At 37.5% G+C, this 14,614-nt stretch overlaps 2 long non-coding RNA genes across 2 annotated transcripts; one reads left to right on the top strand and one right to left on the bottom strand.

Moving 5' to 3' along the window:
- Positions 1–10: 10 nt before the first annotated feature.
- LOC128017480 (uncharacterized) lies at positions 11–3,884 on the top strand. The gene is made up of 4 exons (XR_008184474.1): positions 11–199; positions 3,254–3,371; positions 3,499–3,548; positions 3,640–3,884. It is a non-coding gene; the product is annotated as an uncharacterized LOC128017480 (long non-coding RNA).
- Positions 3,885–12,446: 8,562 nt separating this feature from the next.
- Positions 12,447–13,969, bottom strand: LOC128017433 (uncharacterized). Its single transcript, XR_008184461.1, has 3 exons — positions 13,714–13,969; positions 13,488–13,586; positions 12,447–13,194 (listed from the first exon to the last, which is right to left on the bottom strand). It is a non-coding gene; the product is annotated as an uncharacterized LOC128017433 (long non-coding RNA).
- Positions 13,970–14,614: the final 645 nt, after the last annotated feature.

Here is a 14,614-nt window from a genome sequence, read left to right as displayed (position 1 = left end):
GGAAGTTTATTGAAAACAGTGAGCGGTACAGAAAAAAGCAGGTAAGTGAGATGCACAATGATAAATTGGAGAACTGGATTCTGGAGGTGAATGGAATGTTTTCACTTACAGGTGAGAGGACTGATGGATGATACGATGGGTGACAAGACAGATACAATGGAGAAGGAACAAGGACAAAGCTGGGAGATTGCTGGATGAGGTAAGGTAATGAGACCGGACAATGAGCTGGGGTAAGGTGTGTGTATTTATGATGGAGGTGATGAGTGTGATGATGAGGTGCAGGTCTGAGTAATCAGTATTCGGGAGAGGGAGTGCACTGTGATTGGCTGGTGTGAGAACCTGGCAGATCTATAAACAATAGAAATTGAATTTGAATCTAAAATTGTTTTGTATTGTTAATATATTTTGACATCCACTGTCTCCCATGCACAGATCTTATAGGGTTAGTTCACCCGAAAATTCTGTCAGTAATTAGTCACCCTCGTTTTGTTCCAACCCCGTAAGACTTTCGTTCATCTTTGGAACACAAATTAAGATATTTTTGATGAAATCCAAAACGCATGCGCGAGAACTGAGAAGATGAAGCTCACGATCATTTGATGGGAAAGTGAAATGTAAGCCATTAATTTTGCGGCATTGGTAAGGCACTTTTACGTTTTCTTGTTGGTTTCTCACGATTCGGACATCCAGGAAATGCACACTTTATAACCATTTTAAACACTACATCCAGACCAATCTATAATGGTAGATCCTGACCCATCGCTCTCATGAACTCACGTCAGTATGGAAGCATATGGGTAGCATTATTCAATTTGGGAAATGCAATATGTAAAATGGCAATGCATTTCTGTATTTACATTTACATTTTCCAATACATTTGTGCAACGTTTGGTGCAAAATGAAAATGAAAATTAAATTACATAGGTTTAATTTGCCATTTCATACACCAGTTTTAACATGTAAAATGAATGTTAATTTTAACGCTTTATAAGTTGCAAAATTAAAATGAAAATGTATTACAGAAATGATTAGATATGTCTAACACGTTCAAGCAAAAACTGTGGCAAAATGATCATTTAAATGCTATTTTTCTTAAATGCATTAACACTCAAAGTCAAGACACTTACGATTGCATTTTCATTCAATGACCCGCAATGAATGTAGCAAAATTCAATGTGCACATTGAAAATGCATTCCGAGCCGATCACGTGTCCCCGCCCTCGCGCCACGTCAATCATTGTGTGAACAAGGCGGGGCTTACAGAAGGTCAGAGACTCAAATCTCAAGGAGCGGATTCAAGTGAGACAAGATGGACAAGACAGTTGGTCCGTGTATGTTTTGATCATTTCGGTTTATGGCTTCAATATTTCATTCGCACTTGTGGGCGGAGCTGAAACGCTGCTTTCATCTGATTGGTCGAACCGCTCCGCTTTCAGCTCGGTCTTTTTATTGTTTCAGGGCAGAATAAGAGTCAGTGCGAGTGAAGCAGTGTAATGTCTGAAACCACCGCTCACTGTTAATTAGCGTAATATTTGAATCAGATGTAGCTGGGCACATAATTTGTGCTGCTGAGACCTGCAAGAGACCCCGTTAAATAATTGTATGAATATTGTCCCACTGATAAATACAGTGCAAATAGTTCTGTCTCCTTGGATAACAGTGAAGTGGAAATAAATATAGTTAAATTTATGAAATAAAATTAAATAGGATTTTTTGGGAAGGTAAGTCTGGCCAGTTATACAAGCAACACGGGTCGGACGAGTCTGAAGATCTGAGCTGAATTGGGTGAAACATTTAAGTTCTAGCCTGTATCAATTACTCTCATAATAAATAATAATAATAATGTTAACTGTATTTTTCGGTATAAGCTGCATCAGTCCAAAAATACGTCATGACGAGGAAAAAAACATATATAAGTCGCACTGGACTATAAGTCGCATTTATTCAGGACCAAGAGAAAACATTACCGTCCACAGCCGCGAGAGGGCGCTCTGGGGTAGGCTACAGGAGCACTGAGCAGCATGAGCACTGAGCAGCATAGAGCTAATTTTACTATTTTTATTTAGAAATGTAACTATATTAATTTTTACAATTATTTATTAATGTCACACACACACATACCTAGTGCCTTTTGACTTAAAAGATGAGAGTGGTAAATGTTACAGACATGGAACTGTTCAGTCTATTATTGATTTTTATTTCCACTTCACTTTTATCCAAAGAGAGAGAACTATTTGCACTGTATTTATCAGTGGGACAATAATCATACAATACTACAACCTAGAAATAATTTGCAGGTCTCAGCAGCACGAATTATGTGCCCAGCTACATCTGATTCAAATATTACGCTAATGAACAGTGAGCGGTGGTTTCAGACATAGTGCTTCACTCGCACTGACTCTTATTCTGCCTGAAAGAATAAAAAGACCGAGCTGAAGGCGGAGCGATTCGACCAATCAGATGAAAGCAGCGTTTCAGCTCCGCCCACAAGTGCGAATGAAATATTGAAGCCATAAACCGAAATGATCAAAACGTACACCGGCCAACTGTCTTGTCCATTTTCTCTCACTTGAGTCTCTTGACCTTCTGTAAGCCCCGCCTTGTTCACGCAGTGATTGACAGGGCGGGAGGGGGCGGAGATTTGATCGGCTCGGAATACATTTTCAATGTGCACTTTGATTTTGCTACATTCATTGAGGGTCATTGAATGAAAATGCAATCGTAAGTGTCTTGACTGTGAGTGTTAATGCATTTAACAAAAATAGCATTTAAATGATCATTTTGCCACAGTTTTTGCTTGAACGTGTTAGACATATCTAATCATTTCTGTAATACATTTTCATTTTAATTTTGCAACTTATAAAGCGTTAAAATTAATATTCATTTTACATATTAAAACTGGTGTAGGAAATGGCAAATGAAAATTATGTAATTTCATTTTCATTTTCATTTTGCACCAAAGGTTGCACAAATGTATTGGAAAATGTAAATGTAAATACAGAAATGCATTGCCATTTTACATATTGCATTGTCATTTTGCATATTACATCCCAAATTGAATAATGCTACCCATATGCTTCCATAACGTCAGAGGCCCACACTGAAGAAAGTTAATAGTTGAATAAAGTTGTTATTTATATATTTTTATTTTTTGTGCACAAAAAGTATTCTCATTGCTTGATTAACTTCTAGTTGAGCCACTGTAGTCACTTGGACTATTTTAACGATGTCTTTACTAACTTTTCTGGGCCAGCAGGATGAAATTACCAAGAAGCCTATGAAGGAGTGAGGCGGCTCTCAAATTTCATCAAAAATATCTTAATTTGTGTTCAGAAGATGAACGAAAATGACGGGGTTGTAACAACATGAGCGTAAGTAATTACTGATAGAATTTTCATTTTTTGCATAAACTAACCCTTTAAACATTACATTTAATGATTTTGGACAACTTGTGACTGGCAAAAATGTCATTTCTAATTATCATCTTCTTTAATACAGAAAAGAGAGAGTGTGAAACCATCAGCTGTTTGCTGATTTATTTACTATAGGTAAATAGTAAAGTCGTAGTGAATGCCATCAATAAACATATAATGATTATATGGTATGTACTGTATATCTAATTTTTTTTTTGGTCCCCAGTCTGCTAAAAAAGACCTGTCCAGTGTATACCAACATGAAAAAAAAAAGAAATAATTCTTGGACTGAAAGAAAGTGAGTTCTATTGGCAAGTACATTTACAATCCAATGAATGTTTGTCTAACAAATGTCAGTATAACTCCCCAAATTAAATATGATAAATATTAAATGGATAATTAACTTACCAAAAAAAAATATCTTATATCTGTCATCATCTACTCGCATGTTTTTTCAGACCTTTATGACTCTGTGGAACACAAAACGTGAACTTTGGAAGAATGTTCTGATTTGTTCTTACCATGAAGTGAAATATAACAGAGCCAATCTTTTTTTTAAATTGTAAAAGGAATAAAAAATAACCATAAAATAGGTCCAGTTTGAAACAATACAATAGCTTTAGGTGAATAAAAACCCTTTCTTGATTATCTATCTGGGTATTTCTCAATTACTTATTATTTATGCATTTAAGATTGAATTGAGTGTCTAGAGATCTATCCCTTTGTTGGTTAGATGTCTTTTGTCCTTTATTCCAACCCATTTTCTCTTTTGTGAAATGATGTATATATGAGACTAGTACTTCTTGTTTTGTTTAACATTTCAAGAGTATACACTTTAAAGGAGAATACACTCAGCTGATCATATAATGTACATTCTTTCTGCTTGGCTTTTGGAGCCCTAATAATTTATGGGTTATTTATTAAAACACTGGCTGAATGGACATTATTGCACTTGGACATTGTTACATGGCTACTCAATAGTACAGTTGAGTATTCCAGCAAGCTGTGTGTTAATGTGGTGTGTATTCTTCTCATTTTAGCTCCTGCGTCCATTTGGGCTGAAGGTCAAGACAGAACCAAACCAAAGCTGGACTGTAACCTACTGGCCTATATGACAGACTTCATACTGACAGCTACTGGCATGGATGCTGCATCACATGTTTTTGAACAAAAAAATTTCCCTTTGAATTTCAAGTGTGGAGTATTCATCCCCCATGAGGAGACTCTATGTCTTCATCTCTTGTGAGTGGATATCATTTTAAACATTATTTTACAGAACTGCTCATTTCTTCTGAATTTATTTTGTAGTATGTAAGAATTTTCCATTTAAAAGAAAAATAAACTTTTAGTTGTGTTTTTAAGTAATGAAGTAATTCATTGTTAAGTAATGGTGTTGTAATCATGTTAATATACAGTATAAATTGCAAATTTATGCTTGGGCACGTGTTTACAGGTTATAGACATTTTAGAGGAGGTAGCTGTGTATTTAAAGGTGCTCTTAGTCATGTTTATTTGTACAATGTTATTTTTGTATATAAATCATTATTACAGTAGAACAAATTGCTATTTTTTATTTGTAAATGAGCAACTGAACCATTGCACAGCACCACTTTATCAGCAATAATTTTGTACAACTTTGTAGTTTATTGTTTTATGTCACACGTGAGAACAAATGCAAGTTTATATTTTCTTTCAGATTATGTAATTTCTGTAATAAAGTCTGTATCATGGGAACTTCTTTCTGTTGTTATTTTGTAGATGTTTGTTGTAACTAAAATGACTTAAATGTAATTCAAGATAATTTAGTAAAACCATATGGCTACACTATAACCAATTTATGGTAATGATCCATGGTTTTAAAAACCATGGTTTGCTCCAAAGACCATGGTAACTATGGTTTTACTGTAGTATTACTACAATATAACTGTAGTAGAACCATGGAATCATAACCATGGTTTTTAAAAATACCAGTTACTACAGTCATGGAAAACTACAGTTTTACTATATTATTATTACAATACAATTGAAGTAAAACCATGGTATCAAAATGGTTCGCACCAAAATACCACGGTTACTACAGTCATAGTTAACTACAGTTTTACTATAGTAAAACCATGGTTAATTTTCGTAAGGGCAGCCCTCGGAGAGGCTTTTATTAACAGAAATCATAAAATAACACAGGGAATAAAAGTGGCCAAAGGGGGGAAGTGTCCAAAATAACAGGGAATCTGGTGTCCTCGTCGTGCTGCGGGGTTTGTGTGGGTGGGGCAGTGTTCATCGAGGAAGGGTCCAGGCAAGGGGCGGAGTCCGGCGGCCGCACGCGCTCCCCTCCTCGGTCCGGGGCGCGAGGGGCGGCGGCTTCTCCTAGCGGCCGCGTCTCTCTCGCTGGCCGCGGCGCTGGTAGGGGATGGACGGCCCGGCATCCTGGCCCGTCGGCCGTGTATACGGGTGCGGTTCCCATCCGGATCGCGGGTCCGGCAGCTCACGTCTTGGTGGCGCGGGAGTCCCTCAACGCACCCTTCCTAGACCCACGAGGACACCATGCAGTGTGCATGCACAGGGAAGAGACCGCTCTCCTGAGGAGAGGCGCGTTGGGCTTTTAAACAGCGGCGGTAATGAGGCTCCACTTCCTTCAGGTGTGCCCCATCACACGCCGCCAGCCCTGACTCGTCCAGCGCCCCTCCTCTCACCCACTCCATTCGGGAGCCTGGTGAAGAGCGGCGATTTAGGACGTGGTGCCGGTGACAATCAGGGAGGAGGCAGCTGACTCGTCACAATATGCATAGTTCTCTTCAGTTGGAAATACAGATAAACTTTCTTTTGTTGTATTTTTGATCCTGAAAGAAAACAGAACCACAAAAGAGCGAATCATATCACCGTCTGAGGTTGTGCTTTAAGTCGAATGCACCAATTTTTAAATCGTTCACAGCTGAGCATCGCGAGAGGTGGATCTGCGCCAGGGCGCACATGTGAATGAGCTGCACAAAGTCATTTTCAGATGCAATAAAAAAACAAAAACAACCCTGGATAGCCTAGATTATATTATAGGCCCATATTCACAAATGTGTTAGCTATGGAATGAAATATCTGATATTCCGATTGCCAAATACATGCAAGTGGAAGTGTATTGTTCTTTAAACACCTTTATAACCTTTATAACGATTGCGTTAGTTGAGCTGTATGCGCAATATAATTTTATGACACAAATTTTGAAATAGGCTTAAATCAAACACATTTTAATTCAGAATATATATATATATATATATATATATATATATATATATATATATATATATATATATATATATATATAAACGGAAACAACTTGCAGCCGTTCATGCAGCCTCATGCAGCCATTCGCGCGGTTGTGATTTTTTAAAAAGTGGAACGTAGGCCTATTTTTATGTTTGCACATGACCGTTTTGGACCCGTGTTTCCCCTGTGTCCGACCCGACCCGCACCCGTATCCGACACAGTTGGATATTTTTCACCCGTTTTAGCCAAATGTACCCGAACCCGTGCAGGACTCTACCGTACACACACTTTCAATGGAGGGACAGAAAGCTCTCGGGCTAAATCTAAAATATCATAAACTGTGTTCCGAACCTGTCTTACGGGTTTGGAACGACATGTACATGAACGTCATGAACATAATTTTTTGGTAAACTATCCCTTTAAACAGGGAAGGTATGCAGAATATATGAAATTTTGAGTCTATGGCATCTAAAGGTATTTAAAATCTGACAAGACATTCATAAATGCTACTTGGTAGAACATAGTCACCTAACATTTATGCAAAGTTTTATGTAATTGTTTACTTTATGTAAGACACCATTTAATAGCCTACATTCAGTGTGTAACAATAAGGACTAAACCTTGTTGAAAAAATGTGCGATATTTATGTAACATGCAGCAGGCTATTATTTATTTATTAAACACATTATGTACTGAAATAAACATCAGTTTTGATGTACATGTTAACAGGGGCGGACTTTACCATTAGGCAAAAGTCAGCAATTGCCTTGGGCCCGAGCTACCTAGGGGCCCCCAAAATGCCCCATTAACTTGCTTAAAGATTTTTTTTTTTTTTACTTCGTGCAAAATATATATTTCTAAAACTCCATTTGCGAAAAATGGCATCAAATCATTAGTGTCGCAAACAGGAGCCCCCCCCCCCCCCCCCCACCTCACTACATTGGACTATTCCATTATTTCACTTACTGCGCATCTGCAAAAGTGACAAGGCTGTAATGCGCCAAAAAACTGACGAAGAAGAAGTGATTGACAGTGATAGACAGAGTGTACAGAGAGAGAGTGTTGACAGTAAAAATGAAGCGAAGCTACCCAAGCGGTGCTGAAAAAAGGAAGAAACAGGAGGAAAGCAAAAAGTTTTTAGCAAAATTGCCAAAGGTAACAAACTTTTTTTGTGATGCCCGGCCCCGCTGACAATGACAACAACGCTAACACCATCATGACTGTTAGCATTGCTGCTAGCGTGGAGGAGCTACCCGTTGCCGCCGGCGCCGACAGTGCTAGCCCAGGCTGCTCAAGCGATATTGCTGCTAACGTTACATGCACAGCAATTTTACAGGATGAGGAGGATCCTTCAACTGCAGCTGCAGGTAACAAAACTTCCGCGTTCACTTTCAGTGACAGTGATAATAATGATAACGACGTCTATGATGAAAAAGATGACAATTCCATGTCCAATGAACAACTAATCAGTACTAGCAGTCATTCTGACCAATGTGTTACACTTGAACTTGAAGATGACCCAGCACTCTGGCCAAAACATCTCACTGACAAAGAGCGCTGCTCAATAGTGCAGAGAGGCCCAGTTCAGAGCAAGGATAGAATTTATCCTAAAAATCAAGAGGGCAGAAGATTTAGAAACAGCAATTATTACCTGCAAATGAAGAATGGAGAAAAAATAAAGAGGTCCTGGCTCGTGTACAGTAAAAAAAATTGTGTTTTGTGCTTTTGTTGCCGCTTGTTTGGTAACCGAGAAAAGGCCACTCAGCTAAGTGCAGATGGGTTTAATTACTGGAAAAATCTTTCTGCACACTTAAGACAGCATGAGCGGTCAGCAGAACACATCACAGACATGAAAAAAACAAGAGAAGTAACAAGTAGGACTTTAAAAAAAATAAAAAAAATAATGATTGACAAAAGGAGGGAAACAAGAGATGTAGAGGGCCCAATGTCTGTGTTTGCCTTGGGCCCCAAAATGTCTAAATCCTCCCCTGCATGTTAACTTGCACACTAAAATATGGAAATTACCACACTTAATTTTTAAGAATAGCTAAATCTTCAAAGTTTCTTTGTGAAAAGTGGCAAAAATGAACTTCTGGGATCTCCAAGTGTACTCAATCCTTGTAGTAATCCTACAACACCTAAAATCATATTTAAAAGTATTCCCTGGAAACACCTGTCTGAAGAAGTTAAAGATACCCACCCTGGGCTTTACCATAAAATCAAAATAGAAAATTATTGTGTTTTATGCAGTGTTGGAGTGTTTGTTATATAATGTATGATTTATCTGTGGATATTTTTTTTTAAGTTCCCTCATAATCTTTAATAAAAAATCTTAACATGCCCACCCCCCACATCTTCTCTGATGACATGTGATACATAGGTTAGTAAGCTCTATACAAGAGCTCACTATACGAGAGCTCTTGTACTTACATTGGTAATTGTATTGTAATTTAAATGTACAGTGAGAAACTTAATTGGTTTTCTCAATGGACACCTTCTTAAAGCCTGCAAGGAATCAGTTATATATTTACCTGGAAACTCAGAAGTAACTCAAATTTCCTTAATGATACATGTCTAGAATTTAAAGGTGCAATAGAGTGCATTGATACAAGACTTTAAATTGTTCTCTGATGTCCCCAGAGTGTGTATGCAAACTTTTATCTCGACATACCCCATAGATAAAAGGGTTGCTTTTCATGTCCACAGGAGGGTATTGTTGCAAGAACCTGGCAACCCTGCTCCCTTCTCAAGGGGCGGTCACACTGCACTTTTCATTCCATTGGCCGCATCTGAAAACGAAGGCAGGTGACTTGCTGCCTCGCTGCCGTATCAGGCAGCGTTTTTGCATGAAGGCTCCTCACAAAAATTTTGGACAGGCTTCTGAGGCAGAGCAAAATATGAAATAATTAGGATCTACAGGAAAATATTAAATGAAATTGAAATGAAATTATGTGGATGTTTCATTACTGCAATATTAATTTCTCGCTAATGACATAAAAAGCGGAAAATGTTGACCAGAAACATACATTTACACACAAACTGACCACCGACCGCAACTTTCAGATGCCATCTTTATTTTTTGGCTTAACTCTCACAGAATGGATTGCACAGGATTGTGGGATATCAAAGGCAGCAAAATCTATGCTGCCTTTGAAAATCGGCCAGATGAAGGTATCTTAAGGGGACAAGAAGTGAAGCTAACATTGATTTCGTACGTGCCTTGATGCCTTCTGTTGTGGCAAAATTTAAATCAACTCTCGTCAGCATAAGAGACAGACTCCAATTCAGGTATAATTAAAAAGAAAGCTTTTATCCTTTGCAAAGAAGGTCAGACAGTCATACAGCAACACTGAGTTCCTGCAAAGTGAAACCGACCCAGGAAGAGGGCAGTCCTCCACCTTATATCCCTTTGCTGCGTCAAGGTTTCAAAGTCTTAGCAACTGTAACTTTCCACACATACAGTAACACTCTCTATGGGTTGTTTCTCACACATTTAGGACTTAGGTGACCCCCTCAGGTCATCCTTAGGCATCGTCCCCCCCACTATATGGCCCAATGACCCTCTCAGGTCATACTCAGACATCTGTTTCCCACCCAGGTGTCTTGTTGAACACAGCAATTCAAAGAAAACACATGCATATATATAGGTATACAGAAGCAATGTTAAATTAATTTTTCCACCACACTTCCTACCTTGGAATGCATCCTTCGAATGCAGAATTTTTCAGATTTCGGATGAAGCCACTGACTTCCATTCATACGCATGTGAATGCGTCAGACTGGAAACGCAAGCTCATGTGAAAAATTTACCATTTCGCTGCATTCCAAAGTTAAATTTGGTGAACTCTGACCTGCGAATTCGCATCATATGAAGTTGTGTGACCAGTACATTTCCATTTCATTTACATTTAATCATTTAGCAGACGTTTTTAATATTGTTTATCCAAAACAATAGAAGCAATCAGACCTACAAGAGAACAACATCAGTATACAAGTGCCATGACAAGTCACAGTTAGTCTAGCTTAGTCTAGGTAGTTTATTTTTTTATTTTTTTTTCAAGATTATGATAGACAAGAAAAGAAAAGCTTAGTGCTAGGAAGGGTCTAATCTTCCTAATGTTGTATAAGGCAAATCTGCAGGACTGGGTCCTTGTAGCAATATGGTCTGTGAAGCATAACTGATGATCCATCACAACTCCTAGGTTTCTGGCTGTCCTGGAAGGAGTTATGACGAGCCCAGCTTTATAGAGTTGTGATTAAACGATGGGTTAGCTGGAACCACCAGCAGTTTTGTCTTAGTAAGGTTGAATTGAAGATGATGGTCATTCATCCAGCTAGAAATGTCACTCAGACAAGCTGCATGCAAGCAACTACCATTGGGTAGGGCTGGTCGATATATATAAAAAATGATATCTCTATATTGTCAAAATTATGATATTCAATATATATCTTGATATATTTGCATTTGCATTTAAATAATAATAATGGTTATTGTAATTACTATAATAAGTACATAGTATGTACATGAGGAACAGGACTGTAAAATAAAGTGCTACCGGGTTAGGTTTAGGGGTAGGTTCAGGGTTAGTACCTAGTTATTACATAGTTATTATAATTACTATAATAAGTACATAGTATGTACATGAGGAACAGGACTGCAAAAAAAGTGCTACCATAATAATAACATGATTTTCTTTTGCCCATTAAAAAAAACTTTTTTAGATTGAACAGCTGGTTTAAGCAGTTAAAAAAAAAAAATCTAGACCAAGTGATCACGTACTGCTCTTTATTAAATGAACACATATATGTAACTGAAGCAGTGCAAAACAAGTACAGAAAGTACATTCTGTCAATTTTTCTTTTTTTTTTTTTTTTACAAGTTTTTTAGTTAAGAACACAAGTCTGTCAACTTTCTGCGGTTTTAAGAGAAGCTCTGTGGCATGAAACTATGTTCCCACTGACACTAAAAACCCTCTAAAGCCCTATTCGGACGGGACTAGTTTTACAGGGGGTCGTTAGAGAAATCTGCGTTTCACATACGTACTTGGTGATTTTAATCCCGTCCGAATCTGCCACGTCTGAGTTTTTCTCACACAACCTCTGTGATAATTCCAGAGCAAATTACCTACCGTTTTTCAGCAAACTCAGTGATCCTCTGAGAAAACTAATCCCGTCCGAATGCGAATGTCTGTGATTGCTGGTGATATTTTATTTCACAACGCTGTTCCTTGTGTGTTTTGGCCAACGTGAATTACCGTAGATGCTCTTACAGCGCGGGAGTTTGATATAACGTTATTTGAGAGGGGGTTCAGCGAAAAATCGGCAGCTGTCAGCAGGAAGTGGCTGTCACTGGCAGCAGGAAGTGGCTGCCAATAAAACTGGATGGCAGCTGTCGCTAATACCCGGAAATTGGAGGAGGCTGCCAGCGGCAACAAGACAAATAAATAATTATATACACTTATGATTATGTTTAATACTTTTTTAAATAAGTATAAAGGTCAGTATTGTATATTATTTGATTTAAAATATTGATAAAATATAAACAAAGAAATAAGATTATTTTGCTAAACGTTAATTTCCAGCTGAATGTTTATGCATGCATGTATCATTGTTTGTGTGAAATAAAACAATTTATATTTATATACGAGAGTGGCACTTACTGGGTGTATGTTGTATATTTATTATAGGCTATACACAAATGACTGAAAAGAGAGAAGTCTCAGAGACCTTTATTTAAAATCATAATTTGCGGTTATATTTGTAGTTTTCAAGAAACAACTATATATATATAGTATAAATTTATATAGTATAAAGTAGCTGTTAAATTTGTAACTGGGTTAGTAAGGTGTCAAAGTCAGTGCTTTACAAGTAAACCGTATAAAATATATCCAGTAAGCAAGCAGACTAAAATATCAATCAGAATCACTAACAACAATCCGGAGGTATTTTCAAGACTCTTAGATCAGAACTGATGAGGTATACAGAGTTACTTCTCCAGCATCTTGCACCAATCACCTTAAAACCCAGGGTGGATGTGCATCTCCCCTCATTTTCCCCTTGCAACATGGTCAAGTCAAGCATCGTTTATTTATATAGTACTTTTAATAATACAGATCAAAGCAAAGCAACTTTACAGTATTAAATAGGAAAATAGTGTGTCAGTCAATAATGCAGAAGGACATTAGTAAACTCAGTTTGTAGTCAGTTTAAAAGGCAGTTTATCATTCAATTCAGTGATGTCATCCTTCAGCTCGGTTGAGTTTAAATAGTATCTGTGGAATCATTTGCAATCATGACAATGATATCACTGTAAATGAAGTGACCACAACGAAGCAAGCCAGAGGCGACAAGGAACCAAAACTCCACCGGTGACAAAATGGAGAAAAAACAAGGTCTTTACAGGGGATCTGTATCTGGGGCTCTAGTTGTCCTGGTCTTCGCTGTCTTTCAGGGCTGTAGAGGTCCTTTCTAGGTGCGATCCACCATCTGGTCTGGATACGATCTCGATCCGGGTGACTGCAGTGACCTTCGAATAAGAAAGAAACAGATTAATATAATTGAAGATGTTAATATCTATACGATGTTTGATAGGGAGCCAGTACAGGGTTTACAGAACTGGGCTAATCCGGTCATACTTCCTGATTCTAGGAAGAACTCTAGCTGCTGCATTTTATTATTCATAAGAAAATGGTGACTTTAATACCTAAATTGCTTTATTAACAGTAGACATGCATGCACAGCCATATTAATGATTATTCCCATTGCATGTTGTCATCATGTACAGAGCAGTGATTACATTTTCATGCATAATTTGCACACCTGGTAAGCAGTTGTTGTAAACCTCGTCGCAGTGTCTGCAGGGTGTACATTTTGTTGAATTCCTGACATGGCTTAGACTTGTTCTCCATTTTGTTCCACCTGTATATTGAGATGAGGAGCATAAAAACAGCATTATTACAAAGATAAACATTCAGACATGGCAACTGAGAAATGTAATGTTATGGCACCTTTTTAAACCTTTAATCAAATATGTAAAAGAAGATACTCAGTCAAGCCAGCTGGATTGTGCCCTCTTTCGAAAGGAGTCTGTATACAGTACAGCAGACTTCTGAATTTGGAACAAACCAAAGACGGACTTAGCAATGTAGCATCACCCTCCTCCAGGATCACGTAAAGAAGAAATTCCAACAGGACAGCATCTGGCAACTATTGGGTATTACAAAAAAAAAAAAAAAAGGTGTCAGTGCCATGGTTTTGTCTCAAGATGCACATCAGTAATGTTTTTTTTTTTCTAAATGCATGTTTACAAAAGCTACTTCAATGTAATAAATTTAACTACAGCCTAATTCTGGCTTAATCCAAGCCCTGTCTGTGAAACTAGACCTAAAAGTTATAAGGAATTATGAACCGGTCCATAATATTTTGTATAGATAATAAAAATAAAATAACAAAATAGTTTTGCGTTCACATGCTTACAACTTCAACTGGTACACAGAACAGTTCTGCACATGCATAGTATTAGAGAAAACACACCTCAATAGTGCAAAAGAAAGAAAAAAAAAACTTATTTTAAGAACTCTTAAGTTAATGTATATCACACAATCTCCTGAAAGACTTAACATGCAAAAATATATGGTTAGTGTTGCAAATTTATCTTCTATCATTCCAGTCAAACAACATTCTTTTATATTATTCAATAGACTGTTAACACGGTAACAAACGTTAATATTTAATGGTACGTCAAACGTAATTTGAAGTTAATGGTAGGCCCCTAACAAGGTACACAAACAACGTTGCTACCACTAATTAGATTTCATTGAACAATTAAACCAAAGTAGGCACCAAGTCTACCAAGTCGTTCACCAAGATAACAATTAAAATCAAACTTACAACGCAAAAAAACATTATTTACTCCGATGACCAATTTCTGAATTTACCGTTTGATC

Source organism: Carassius gibelio, chromosome A1 (genome assembly GCF_023724105.1).
Source record: "Carassius gibelio isolate Cgi1373 ecotype wild population from Czech Republic chromosome A1, carGib1.2-hapl.c, whole genome shotgun sequence".
Taxonomy (NCBI): domain Eukaryota; kingdom Metazoa; phylum Chordata; class Actinopteri; order Cypriniformes; family Cyprinidae; genus Carassius; species Carassius gibelio.
Note: the sequence above shows the minus strand (reverse complement) of the source record. Positions and strands in the feature narration are given on the sequence as shown.